Raw genomic sequence first — 11847 nt, 5'->3', positions numbered from 1 at the left:
CCATCCTGGTTGCAGTGAAGGTTTGAAATACTGTATGTCTTTTTCGTTTAGTACAGCTCAAAAGTCAATGTGTTTCATGGCTCGCTAACAAAAGAGTCAAACTGTCTTGAGAGTGAGGTGTTGTTGGCCTTGTTGACCTGTAATAAAACCGCGTTTCATCGATAGTTCTTTATCTGACATCTCTTCGGAATCTGACCAAAATCTTTCATACCAAACTTCATCCGCATCCTCCAGTCATCCACACGCTTCATCAGCTTTTGAATAGATTTTTACAAGTGAAAATCGACCGACCCTGAACAAATGAACTCAATTGAAATTCAACAAGCATATTCTATTCCATGCCGTTTGTTTGACCTCTGGCTTGTTTTTGTAGAATCTAACCAGTTTGTGACGTTTTGATTGATAATTCAGTCACGTGAATAAGGCTGAAAGGACATGAATCCACAGGCAGTACATTTCAATCAACTCCCCACTGCCATGTCTAATCTCATCCCTGATGAGAATGATGTAATCTTCCTCAATGATTATGATCAGAATGTTGAACTTTGATGAAATGGAAAAAAAGAAGAAAAAAAAACAGCCTTCTCTCTACTTTGGCAAAGTCATTGTATGTGTTGCTTTTAAATCATTTATTTAATTTATGTACAGATATATAAATATATATATATTTACACACACACTGGGGGTAAAGGTTTTTATTCTGGGCACCAAAATTATATATTTAAATTTAGGCAATGGTTGAGTCTACTTCTGGCTTCTTTTTGAACAATTGAAGGAAAATCTTTTACGGGCAAAGAGTTCTGTTTTCTAAACATCAAATCCGCTTTCTCTCATCATCAATTGTCGTCCAATTTACTTATTTTAGTCAGTAGCGCTTTCAAAGTGCAATACGTGTGCTCAACTGATTAAAACTTTAGTGAACTGTTTATCAGTTGAGCACATGGGCATGGAGAGAAAACACCACGGTTGGGATCGTTGCATGTGCATCACTTCAACGTGGGAGGAAATGAATTCATTGCCCCAAGTGTCCCCCTTCACATAGCACCTGTCATCAAGTTGCAGGATGCTTTTAGCTCACTCACCCACTGAACATCTGCACACCGAGATAAAGCAGAAATTTAAGTTGGTGTTGTAGTTGAACTCAGCTACCGTGCAACATTACAGCTTCTCAGTTCTCTTAAGAAGGAATAGGAAAAGGAACCAGGTCAACAGAAAATCTCTGCTTGTCTGTAATCACCCTCTGCCGGTTAATTTGGACCGTGAAGATGAATGATGTCAAGATAATACATTTCCATGGCGCCAAACTATTATTTATTTGTTTTAGGAGAATAATCACGTCCATTTAAGGGATTAAATCTCGAGTCCTCCTCTTCATCCTGATCCCATTTAGTTAATTTGGTCTTCCAAAACCTGATTCCAATGAAGTTGTCTCTTGTGTAAAATGTAAATAAAAATGATTTACAATGATTTGTAAATCCACCATCGAATAAACTACAAAGTCAAGATTTTTACATCCCCCCCCCCCCCCCACGTATTCACCCATTTTGAATTTGATGCCTGCCACATTCAAAACAAGTTGGGACAGGCACATATTTAACGCTGTGTTACATCACCTTTTCTTTGAACAACACTCACTAAGCACGTGGGAACAGTGGACGCGTATTTTTCCCCATTCTTGCTTGATGTACAGTTTACCTTTCATTTTTTAAGTTTTTATACACACACACACACACACACACACACACACCTCTCTCTTGTGTGTGTGTGTGTGTGTGTGTGTGTGTGTGTGTGTGTGTGTGTTTCAGCATTAGAGGTGCTTTCACAGATGTTGAAGTTACCATGACAGGGGCACTAATCCCAAACCATCACAGATATTGGCTTTTGAACTTGCTGATAGCAATCCGGATGGTCCTTTTCCAAATCCATGATTTCTCGGAGCAATTTCAAATATGGACTTGTCAGACCACAGCACACATTTCCACTTTGCCTGAGGTCATCTTGGTTCATGAGCTTGAGCCCTGAGAAACAGGCCATGTTTCTGGATGTTGTTGATGTATATCTTAATTGTGTTTTCTGTCAATGGTTTTCTTTTTTTGCACCATGGACTGGTTCAAATAAGTATAGGCCTGAAAACCATTCTCAGATGTGGGTGAGTGTTGGTGGTTTTGGGCTATAAAAAACAAAAACAAACAAACAAACCAAAAAAGTGATTATTATGACAGCATCTTGTCGTTTTTAAATTGTAATTTTTTAAATAGATGCACAGCCTTGCAAAATGTATCCGGCCCCAGATGATTTTATTTTGTGCAACCACTTGATGATATCAATTTGATTAAATTCATCAAAAACTTTGTTCAGTGTATGTTTGGCTTGTTATAGGGTTGAAAAAGTCATTCTGCACGCATCAAATTATTTAGCTTATCACATACTGGTATGTGATAGCAAACATTACCAGTAGTCATTGTGCAAACGGCCAAGTTACTCGGATGGGTTTGTTCATATCTGCTTATCTGATTCTGAAAAAGTTCTATCTATTGAATCATGCGGAGAAACTATTTTATTGAGCCTTGTTAATGGTCTGATTATACCATATGTAACTTTGTCTGGTTGATTTCTATCTTCTGAAATAAACTCAGTCTGTGATGACAAGTAGAAAGTAGGTCACTTCATTAAATATTTGACTGATACGCAGATTGTGTTCGGGAAGTGAAGTCAAAATTTTACTTTACAATAACATTCTGTGCACCTCCACTCTTCTTAACACTGCATTGTGATTATTTTTGCATTTGTGCAGCAGGTATTTTTCTCCATCTCAGGGGGTTGTAATCGCACTGTCGATTGAAAATGACATCATAGTGGCTAAGGGCGCAGGAAATGGCCCGTCATGTTGAGCTCACTGCTTTCTGGTTTGGATCATGTGACATTTGTTCAGCCCTTAGGCACTGATATCGTTTTCAGTCGACAGCAAGAGGCAGTACAAGGCAAAATGGCCACCCTCTGAGATAAATAAAAACATTTCTTTTCTCCTCAATTCATATTCCACAAACGCAATAACCAGACCATTGGGTGCGCATAGAACATTGTAAAGACTTTTTTTTTTTTTGACTTCTCCTTGAATCTGTTTTTGCAGGTTTGTGTATGAACAAATCAAATGATTCATTACAAGGATCATTCAAACCAAGGACATAGTAGAACCATGTTTAGAGTGTTAACTACACTCTTTGGGTTTTATCTTTCATTCTTATTAAATACTTGGATGAAAAGTAACCTGACAAAACCTGAAGCCTGTTGCGGCTAGTGCCCAGTTCAGTGTTTATCGTATCACTCCCAAGAGCATTGATTCTCACCGCACTGTGCCGTCACTGTCGTATTTACGGTTTTCTGCCTCTTCCGTCGAAATTAACCTCATTCCGGACTTCCTGCCTACCCTTGTGGCGGCTAGCTTTTGTTTTCCTTCGAGTATCATTATACACAATAAAGCATACACCGTGGAGCACAGGTGTCAAACTCCAAGCCTGGTGTTTGCATTCCTCGATCCCCCAACTAATTTACCATCCTATTCTTCTTCCCATATGCTGAATATTCAATATCTAATAACTGCCTTCACCTCGTTTTGTCACATTATGCACATTAACCGCTGCCTATTTGGATTGTCAACATTGGTTTAGAAATGATACTTGATGACTGGAGTATTTATTTTTGGCGGGCAGCCATAAATTTAAGAGCAGTGAGGAAAGGAGCAGAAAGGAGCTGCGTATTGTCACATTGACGGTGTATTCAACTTGTGAAGAAAACAAAGGGGGGTGACACATGAGGCAGAAATGCAAGAGAGGCTGAGTGGAATTGATGAGGAGGGGAAGATAATAGGAGCAGAGGGGAGGTAGCTGTTGTCGAGGCGATGTTCACAGTAGTCATTAGCACCTGTGAAGAAGATAATGAGGAACACACATGACTCGGCATTATGTTCAATCAAGATGGAATACCTACAGTGCCAACTTTGACAAAGAAACGATAAATTGAGGTTAATATTTTATGACCAATCTTTGCATTATGAGTTCTACTGCTCTTCCCACCCCTAATTTGCTGTCTTGCTTTTTCAGTCCCATTGAAGTATATCTTAAGTTGAAATATAAATTGAGGTTAATATTTTATGACCAATCTTTGCAATCTTTGCATTGTGAGTTCTACTGCTCTTCCCACCCCCTAATTTCCTGTCTTGCTTTTTCAGTCCCATCGAAGTATATCTTAAGTTGAAATCGTTTTTTTTCTTCTTAAAAGTAAGTAACTTTTATATACTTTGTGCTACTGCAATTAACTCTTAACTCTTATTTCCTGTCTTGCTTTTTCAGTCCCATCGAAGTATATCTTAAGTTGAAATCGTTTTTTTTCTTCTTAAAAGTAAGTAACTTTTATATACTTTGTGCTACTGCAATTGACTCAAACATTTGCCAGGGCAATACGATTCTCCACCTAAATGTTTCTTTGCAGCAGGGCACACAAACAAAAAAAGAAAAAGGCAATCAGCTACTAAATTGCAAAGTCCACCCATTTTTTTTATTAAAATATTCACACACCATAAAAATTACATGTACAAAACTATAACATTTCAAATTGATTTATATACACATACAAAATATAAAGACCAAAGCAGAAAAAAAAGGGCACACATATTGTAAGGGAGGTGTGTTGGTAAGAGTGGAGAATTTTTTGTGTGAGTCTCTTCGACAACAGCTTAAAAGAATGAAGGATCTTTCTCTGGAGCAGGTATTCTTCCAAATGATCTGTGATGATGATGATGATGATGAAGCAAATGACCATGATTTCAATGGAGACAGACTTGAGGGGTACAAATCAGAGACAGTACTTATTGATCATAAATTCCACCTGCATGGGCCAAAGCATGAGGAGGATGAAAGAGATACTCGTGACGGTCATGCGTCAAAATACTCAAATGGAAATCTCTCTCGGAGAAATCAAATGAAACTCATGATTAGACTTCAGATAATTCATTATGGGCGCACACTCCAATATATGGTAACAATAATGATGTGATTACCATGTAAATGGAGCCCAGACCACCGAAAACAATGCCGTGTACAATTTGCAATCATAAACATTTGTCCCGCACTTGAAAAGATTCAACAGCAGTAAATGACAGTAGGGCTCGGGCTTAAAAAGAAAGATGATACAGCTTTCTTTCATTTTTTTTAAACTGTGTTTTTATCTTCAGACATGACTGATGATTTGGGCCTGAAAAGAGAAAAAGAAGATGAATTAATATTGCGCTTTCATTTAATCCAGAGTACATTTTTTGCTCTCGCAAATTCTTTTTTGAATAGTAATGTTAAAGATAACATGACACATGGTTTGTGTGTGTACTGGTGTGTGTGTGTGTGTGAATATATACACAAGAGACGGCATGGAAAAATGAACAAAGTCATACTCATAGATTGATTCATACAACCTAAGTGGACAAAATATGTACAACATCAATATTCCATTTACATCAGATGTTTGCAAATGTCCGCGACAAACATAATTCGAAAATGTTTTTTTTTTTTTCTCTTCGACAAGAGCTTAAAAGAATGAAGGATCTTTCTCTGGAGCAGGTATTCTTCCAAATGATCTGTGATGATGATGATGATGATGAAGCAAATGACCATGATTTCAATGGAGACAGACTTGAGGGGTACAAATCAGAGACAGTACTTATTGATCATAAATTCCACCTGCATGGGCCAAAGCATGAGGAGGATGAAAGAGATACTCGTGACGGTCATGCGTCAAAATACTCAAATGGAAATCTCTCTCGGAGAAATCAAATGAAACTCATGATTAGACTTCAGATAATTCATTATGGGCGCACACTCCAATATATGGTAACAATAATGATGTGATTACCATGTAAATGGAGCCCAGACCACCGAAAACAATGCCGTGTACAATTTGCAATCATAAACATTTGTCCCGCACTTGAAAAGATTCAACAGCAGTAAATGACAGTAGGGCTCGGGCTTAAAAAGAAAGATGATACAGCTTTCTTTCATTTTTTTTAAACTGTGTTTTTATCTTCAGACATGACTGATGATTTGGGCCTGAAAAGAGAAAAAGAAGATGAATTAATATTGCGCTTTCATTTAATCCAGAGTACATTTTTTGCTCTCGCAAATTCTTTTTTGAATAGTAATGTTAAAGATAACATGACACATGGTTTGTGTGTGTACTGGTGTGTGTGTGTGTGTGCGTGTGTGTGTGTATATACACAAGAGACAGAATGGAAAAATGAACAGTCATATTCATAGATTGATTCATACAACCTAAGTGGGCAAAATATGTACAAAATCAACATTCCATTTACGTCAGATGTCTGCAAATGTCCACGACAAACATAATTCGAAAATGTTTTTTTTTTTTTTGCATTTAGAAATTGATGTCTGCCATTAAATCAACTTCCCTGATTGATGCTCAGACATCTATGTTCCGTACAGTGGTTAAATGTTTTCCTCTGTGCAGCCCGGTGAACCTTCGCTGATTAGCATTCTCGCCATAGCCGCAAAAAGTCTGCTTTGCATTGCTGCCATAACATTGCAGAGTTGCTTCACTGCTCACAATCTCTTCAATCACATCACAAAGTTGGGATTCACATTTCCCATTGCTTTGAATCCTTTTCTAAGAGCTCGGTTCATCTTGACTCATCTGGTCTTGCCAGACAATATCTCTGTTTTTTTCCCCAGTAATTCTGACAGAATCTGTCTGAGTCTTTCATTACGTCTCAACATTTGGAGTCTGTATATTGTCTTCTTTAACGTGTCCAGTTTCTTTCTCACCCGAGGTCTATCCAGGGTTGTCTTTGCAATCTCTCCCTCTCACAGCTGACATCTTTGTCTTTCTCGTTTTCAGCCTTACTGGCCTTTCCTGTGTCAGCAGCAGGGGGATGTTGTCAAGATGGTTTCATTTCCGAGCTATCTTGACATCATCACACTTGACACCAGTCTAATTCTTGAAAGGTCTCACCGCCTCTATGATAGGGCCCCCCAAAAATTGACACTAACAAGAAAAGGTAACCTAATTTCCTGATTGTCCAATTCAGCCTGGCATTTTACATTAGACTCAAACTCAGCTTTACTATATACGCTCTAAAAGTGCCACAACAGTAGGAGGCGAGAGAACTCTAACCCTCCATTTTCAAATGCTGCACACTGCATCACCAGTTCATCCCGCTCATCAGCAAATGCACTGCGTCTGCATAATTACTAACCTTCTAATTACAGAATCGCGGGGATCAGTAGTACGCCATAACATTGCACCTGAACAATAATAGAATTACCACTAAAATTTAAAATAAACAAAATGCTGACAACATTCACTTCGATCGGGTGTCTATAAAAAAAGAGACAGAAGGTCTTTGAAATAGTTGCAGTGAGTAGGACGTGATGCAAACAGGTATTCCTCATAACAAATCCCAAAGGTGCTGAAATGTTTGCATGGTGAGAAAATACCGCCATTTAAAATTCAGCAATTCAAATCATTTTATTTCTCAATACTGGCAGAAAATTTGCATTTCTTTCAAGGTCGCTTTCGGTCAGCGGTCTCAAACTCACGCCCCGGGGGCCATTTGCATTTTTGTTTCGGTTTTATGTTGCCCTGGGTTTTTTGTGTGTGTGTGTGTGTGCGTGTGTGTGTGTGCGCGTATGTTTAATCACTTATAGATCAGGCTCTTGACAGCTTTTAGTGAAATGTAATTTTGAAGTGATACCAAGAGGAAGGAAAAGATATCCTGTCAGCCAGTCATGTTTTTTTAAATTATTTTTTTTAAACCTATAATGAAAAGAAAGGTTGGGGCTTATTACAGCAAATTTCAAGAAAAACAGGCGATGGGATGTGATTTTATTTATTTATTTTTGGAGCACAGGGGGAACCCGGCATTTCTTGAACACACAAGAGAAAGTTGATCAGATGGCACGACTCAACAAGACATGCTGGGGAGGCTGCGAAAGGCGACGAGAGGGAGGGCTGGACCACCAATTTTGTTCAGGTTCTGAAGAACCATGAATATTCTGAACTCCTGTTCATAAAGATTGACGAGATTAGATTAGTTGTATTTTTATTTATTTATTTTTCCTCGGACCAGACACATCCAGGGAATCTCAAGCGACAACTTCATGGATTGAGTTTGAGAACCCTACTTGGGGGTTATTATAAATTCACAGCTTTGCGGATGTTTTTTTTTTTTTTTTGTCATGGTTTTGATTTTTGTTTTGTTGTTTCGGTTTCTGGACACTTTTTTTTTTTTTTCTTCTGTGACAGGTCATTTGTTTTTCAGTTAAAATGTTGACATACACAGTGTGTATATAGAGTCTGTAAATGGAACGCTAGACTATACATGGTGTAACAACATGTACAGTGCGTATTATGTCAATATGCTTCCAGATCAGGATGTATCTCACATCCCAACATAACAAGGCACATTAGTCCTCACCTCAACTGAGCCACTACGCTCTCTTCCATTTTCCGCAGCTTTATCTTACTCCCCGTTAATTATCCTTTGCTTCTTATTTCTTGTCCTCCTCCCCGTTTTTTATAATCCTCCTCTTTCTTCCTCTCTTTCCTCAATTTCCATGAAATAAAGCTGCTTATCATGTTCAGCTTTCCTTCCATATTCTACTCCGCAGCAACACGGTTGAATCCATAAAGCCACATTTCATGATAAGCTATTAGTGGAACATACAGTATGTACAGTGTAATACATTGATGTAGTACCAGGGGGCCATATCGATCTATAATGAGAAAGTTTGTGTACGTACAGTCGTTTGTAGATGAACCTCAATCAATTTTTTTTTAACTTATTTTCTGCTATCTCAGTGTCTCTCTCGTGCCGTATTATAAACTAAGAAGAAATCTTTTGATATTATGATTCACTCTTGGCTGAGTTGTTTGGTCGTTTGCGTTGTATATCTGTTAGCAATACTACATTGATGGAAAGGGCATTGTAAACATGATTTCCATTTCCCCTGTTTTTGCCTTCCAACCGAACTTCCGGCATCGTTCGTGTCATTATGTTGAGGTGTGATATCAATTCAGGTTGGATCGATGCTGATGGCCACATGAATGGAAAACGGTGTGTATCCACTGTGAGCCACAGAGCCCAATGTCATTTGCACATTTGTCCAAGCAAGAGCCGATGCACGAGACAAAGGCACCTGTTTGTGGAAAAACTAACTCGTGTTTGCACAGCCACGTGCATCCTCAGCCACGGGATGTATCATGTCGTATGGTATTGCCAATCAGACCATATGCAGGGAGAGCACTCCCCGACATTTAGGTTGCGATAGCAATGCATGTCTCCGTTGCTCTCAACGACAACGGAGACAATAAGGGGGTGTTTTGCATGCTGTAGTTCACACTACTGTGCATGTACGTCAAGTACGAAGGACAGACAACGGTGAGAGCTACCGACGCAGTTTTGAAAGAAGGGCAAACCTTCAAAAAAATTCAACAATGACTGATTGAGTACGAAATAAATTGTCAATGACTGCGATCGTCAACGTAATCAGGACAAGCCGGCCAATCTTGGGATTTCAATTTGAAATACAAACCGCCAAAGTGGCAAATGGGAGTTGCGCTGTCATCTACCACAGTTGAAATTCACCCGCATTTGATCGATGTTTATATCAAGCCCTGATTGTGACTCGGACTACCTCTGAATACTGTATGCCATTTATGAGAACATTAAAGAATTGATGTTTATTTGTGACAAAATAGTCACTGATTTTACTCAAGCACGTCCAAAGTCCAGTCCAGTGGCCAATTGCAGCCACTGGACTCTGACATAAAGTTAATAATGTGTGGCCCGTCAGCAATGTTGACCACAACATTGACCAAGCTATTTCATAATTCACTAGAAGACCCGTGGCCGCGCTCGTAGGCGCTTTTTTTTTCTCAGAGTGGGTTCTGCCTCTCCGAAGACAACACTCTCAGAGTCACGTTGGACGTCAGAGTGAATTTAGGAACATACCTGTTTCTCTTGCTGTATGACCCTCGTGTGAGTCTTTCCAGCCCATTTCCAAAATGGAGACTGCTGCAAAGAAAAGGAAAAGTTGATCGAGAGGACCGTCACTTCCAGGACTAGTAGAAATTGGCAAGTTTTTTTTTCCCCACTAAAATACGAAACGACTGTGACTGTCTAATTCGCCAACACACTGCGGCTGTTTTCAAGGAATTCAATATCAAGAGGCATGACCGGATGAAATATGGAAACTATGACAAGGTGGCTGGAAACAAACACCGTGAACAATAAAAGTAATTAGAAGCTGAATGATCGGCTCCCCAGACATTTTCACCCCACCAAATCTGACCCACTTTGCAAAAAGTTTGGACACCTCTGATTTAAACGAAGACAATGGAACATGGTAGTTCAATACATGAATGGTTTGCATAAAAACAGGTTTGGTGTCTGAAATATAATCTTGAATTGTTGTGTTTGTTCAGATCCACCTTAACTGGAAAGTACCGGTAATACAAAGAGAAAAAAAATCTTGTGTTTATTGAGCAGACACTGTTTCAGAGGTCTTTTCACAAGACTCTGTTCTCGTACTGTGCGGCCATATCTGCTGTAGCCCCTGTCTTACCGTCAGTGTGTCACAATTTGTTTCTGTGACCAAAAATATGCAGCCGGTACTTTTTGCACTGACACATTTACAAGAGAGGAGCTAGACTTTCAGCCTCAAATCCTCAGCTACTGTTGTGTGCAAGACAAAAATACATTCAAGAATGAGACATCTGATGGACAACAATCATGGAGACAGAGAAGGAGAAGAGAGTGTGAAATCCACATGAGTCAGACACCATAACAGCCAAACAATAGGGAGTAACGCATTTTTTTTTTTTTGCTGCATGTTGAGAAATTGTCAGGGAAGTGTAGTAACACAACACTTCGTTTAGCAAGAATGATTCCCTTTATTGTCTAGCTGACAGTAATTAGAGGGCATTTAAATAGCACCCGTCCAGTAACTGTCGCAGGACACGACGGCAAGTGTTGCCGTGTTTTGGAATGCGAGCCAGAGTTGTTGGACGGACAGGGTGACTGTCAGTGGGTCACTGCATGAAACACTAATTAAGCTGCCTGAGTCTTTGGGTGACACAACCTCTCAGTTGTCTGCTTGGGTTAATGGGCTGATTTGAATATTACTCACCTGGATTAAAGAGGACCCTGAAACAGGGGGGCAGGGGAGCTTTTGAGGTCTTACAGTTCCTTGAAGGTCCAATCCAGTGGAAATGGGCAGGGCCAGATTAAAATATTTTTGACTGGCATAAAAGATGTTCTGCTTGGCGTAGTCCAGTTTTGTTTGTGCCAGATTAGTGACAGAACAGTTCCCATACACATCCACGACCCAGGCAAAGCTCCTCTTTCTCTGAGAGTCAATTCTTCATTCTGGAGGTATGAATTGTCCGGAATGAACCACTGGATACAAGGGCTGTGTCAAAGTTGAAATCCATCTGACAGCAGCACATCGGCCTTTCGCAAAGTTGCGTTTGGGGAGAAGGGATAAATGTTGATTTTGCATCTGTCGGTGCTCCTCATGTCAGTTGCAATCTGGGTTATTAATGTATGAGCAGTTTTTACATCCAAAATACCAGTGGTGAGCATATGGAAGTCGATCCAAGTTGAAGGGGATTCTCAAGGCAGCCAGTCTACTTTCATCATCCGCTTGGTACTTGTCCAATCGGGGGAGAAGATCATTTACAGGATATTCAATACGCATTTTATGTCAAGACATCATTTGTTGCCACCGTTTTCAGTTGTTGCTTTTTTTTTTTTTTTTTTTAAAATAGTACGCCATACTGCTG

The 11847-nt window shown here is 39.4% G+C and overlaps 1 long non-coding RNA gene across 1 annotated transcript; it reads right to left on the bottom strand.

Moving 5' to 3' along the window:
• Positions 1-6056: 6056 nt before the first annotated feature.
• On the bottom strand, positions 6057-11825 carry LOC109525370 (uncharacterized). Its single transcript, XR_002170135.1, has 3 exons — positions 11193-11825; positions 10016-10078; positions 6057-6095 (listed from the first exon to the last, which is right to left on the bottom strand). It is a non-coding gene; the product is annotated as an uncharacterized LOC109525370 (long non-coding RNA).
• Between the last annotated feature and the right edge of the window lie 22 nt (positions 11826-11847).

Source organism: Hippocampus comes, unplaced genomic scaffold (genome assembly GCF_001891065.2).
Source record: "Hippocampus comes isolate QL1 unplaced genomic scaffold, H_comes_QL1_v1.1 scaffold29, whole genome shotgun sequence".
Lineage (NCBI taxonomy): Eukaryota > Metazoa > Chordata > Actinopteri > Syngnathiformes > Syngnathidae > Hippocampus > Hippocampus comes.
This window is presented reverse-complemented; position numbering and strand designations above follow the sequence as displayed.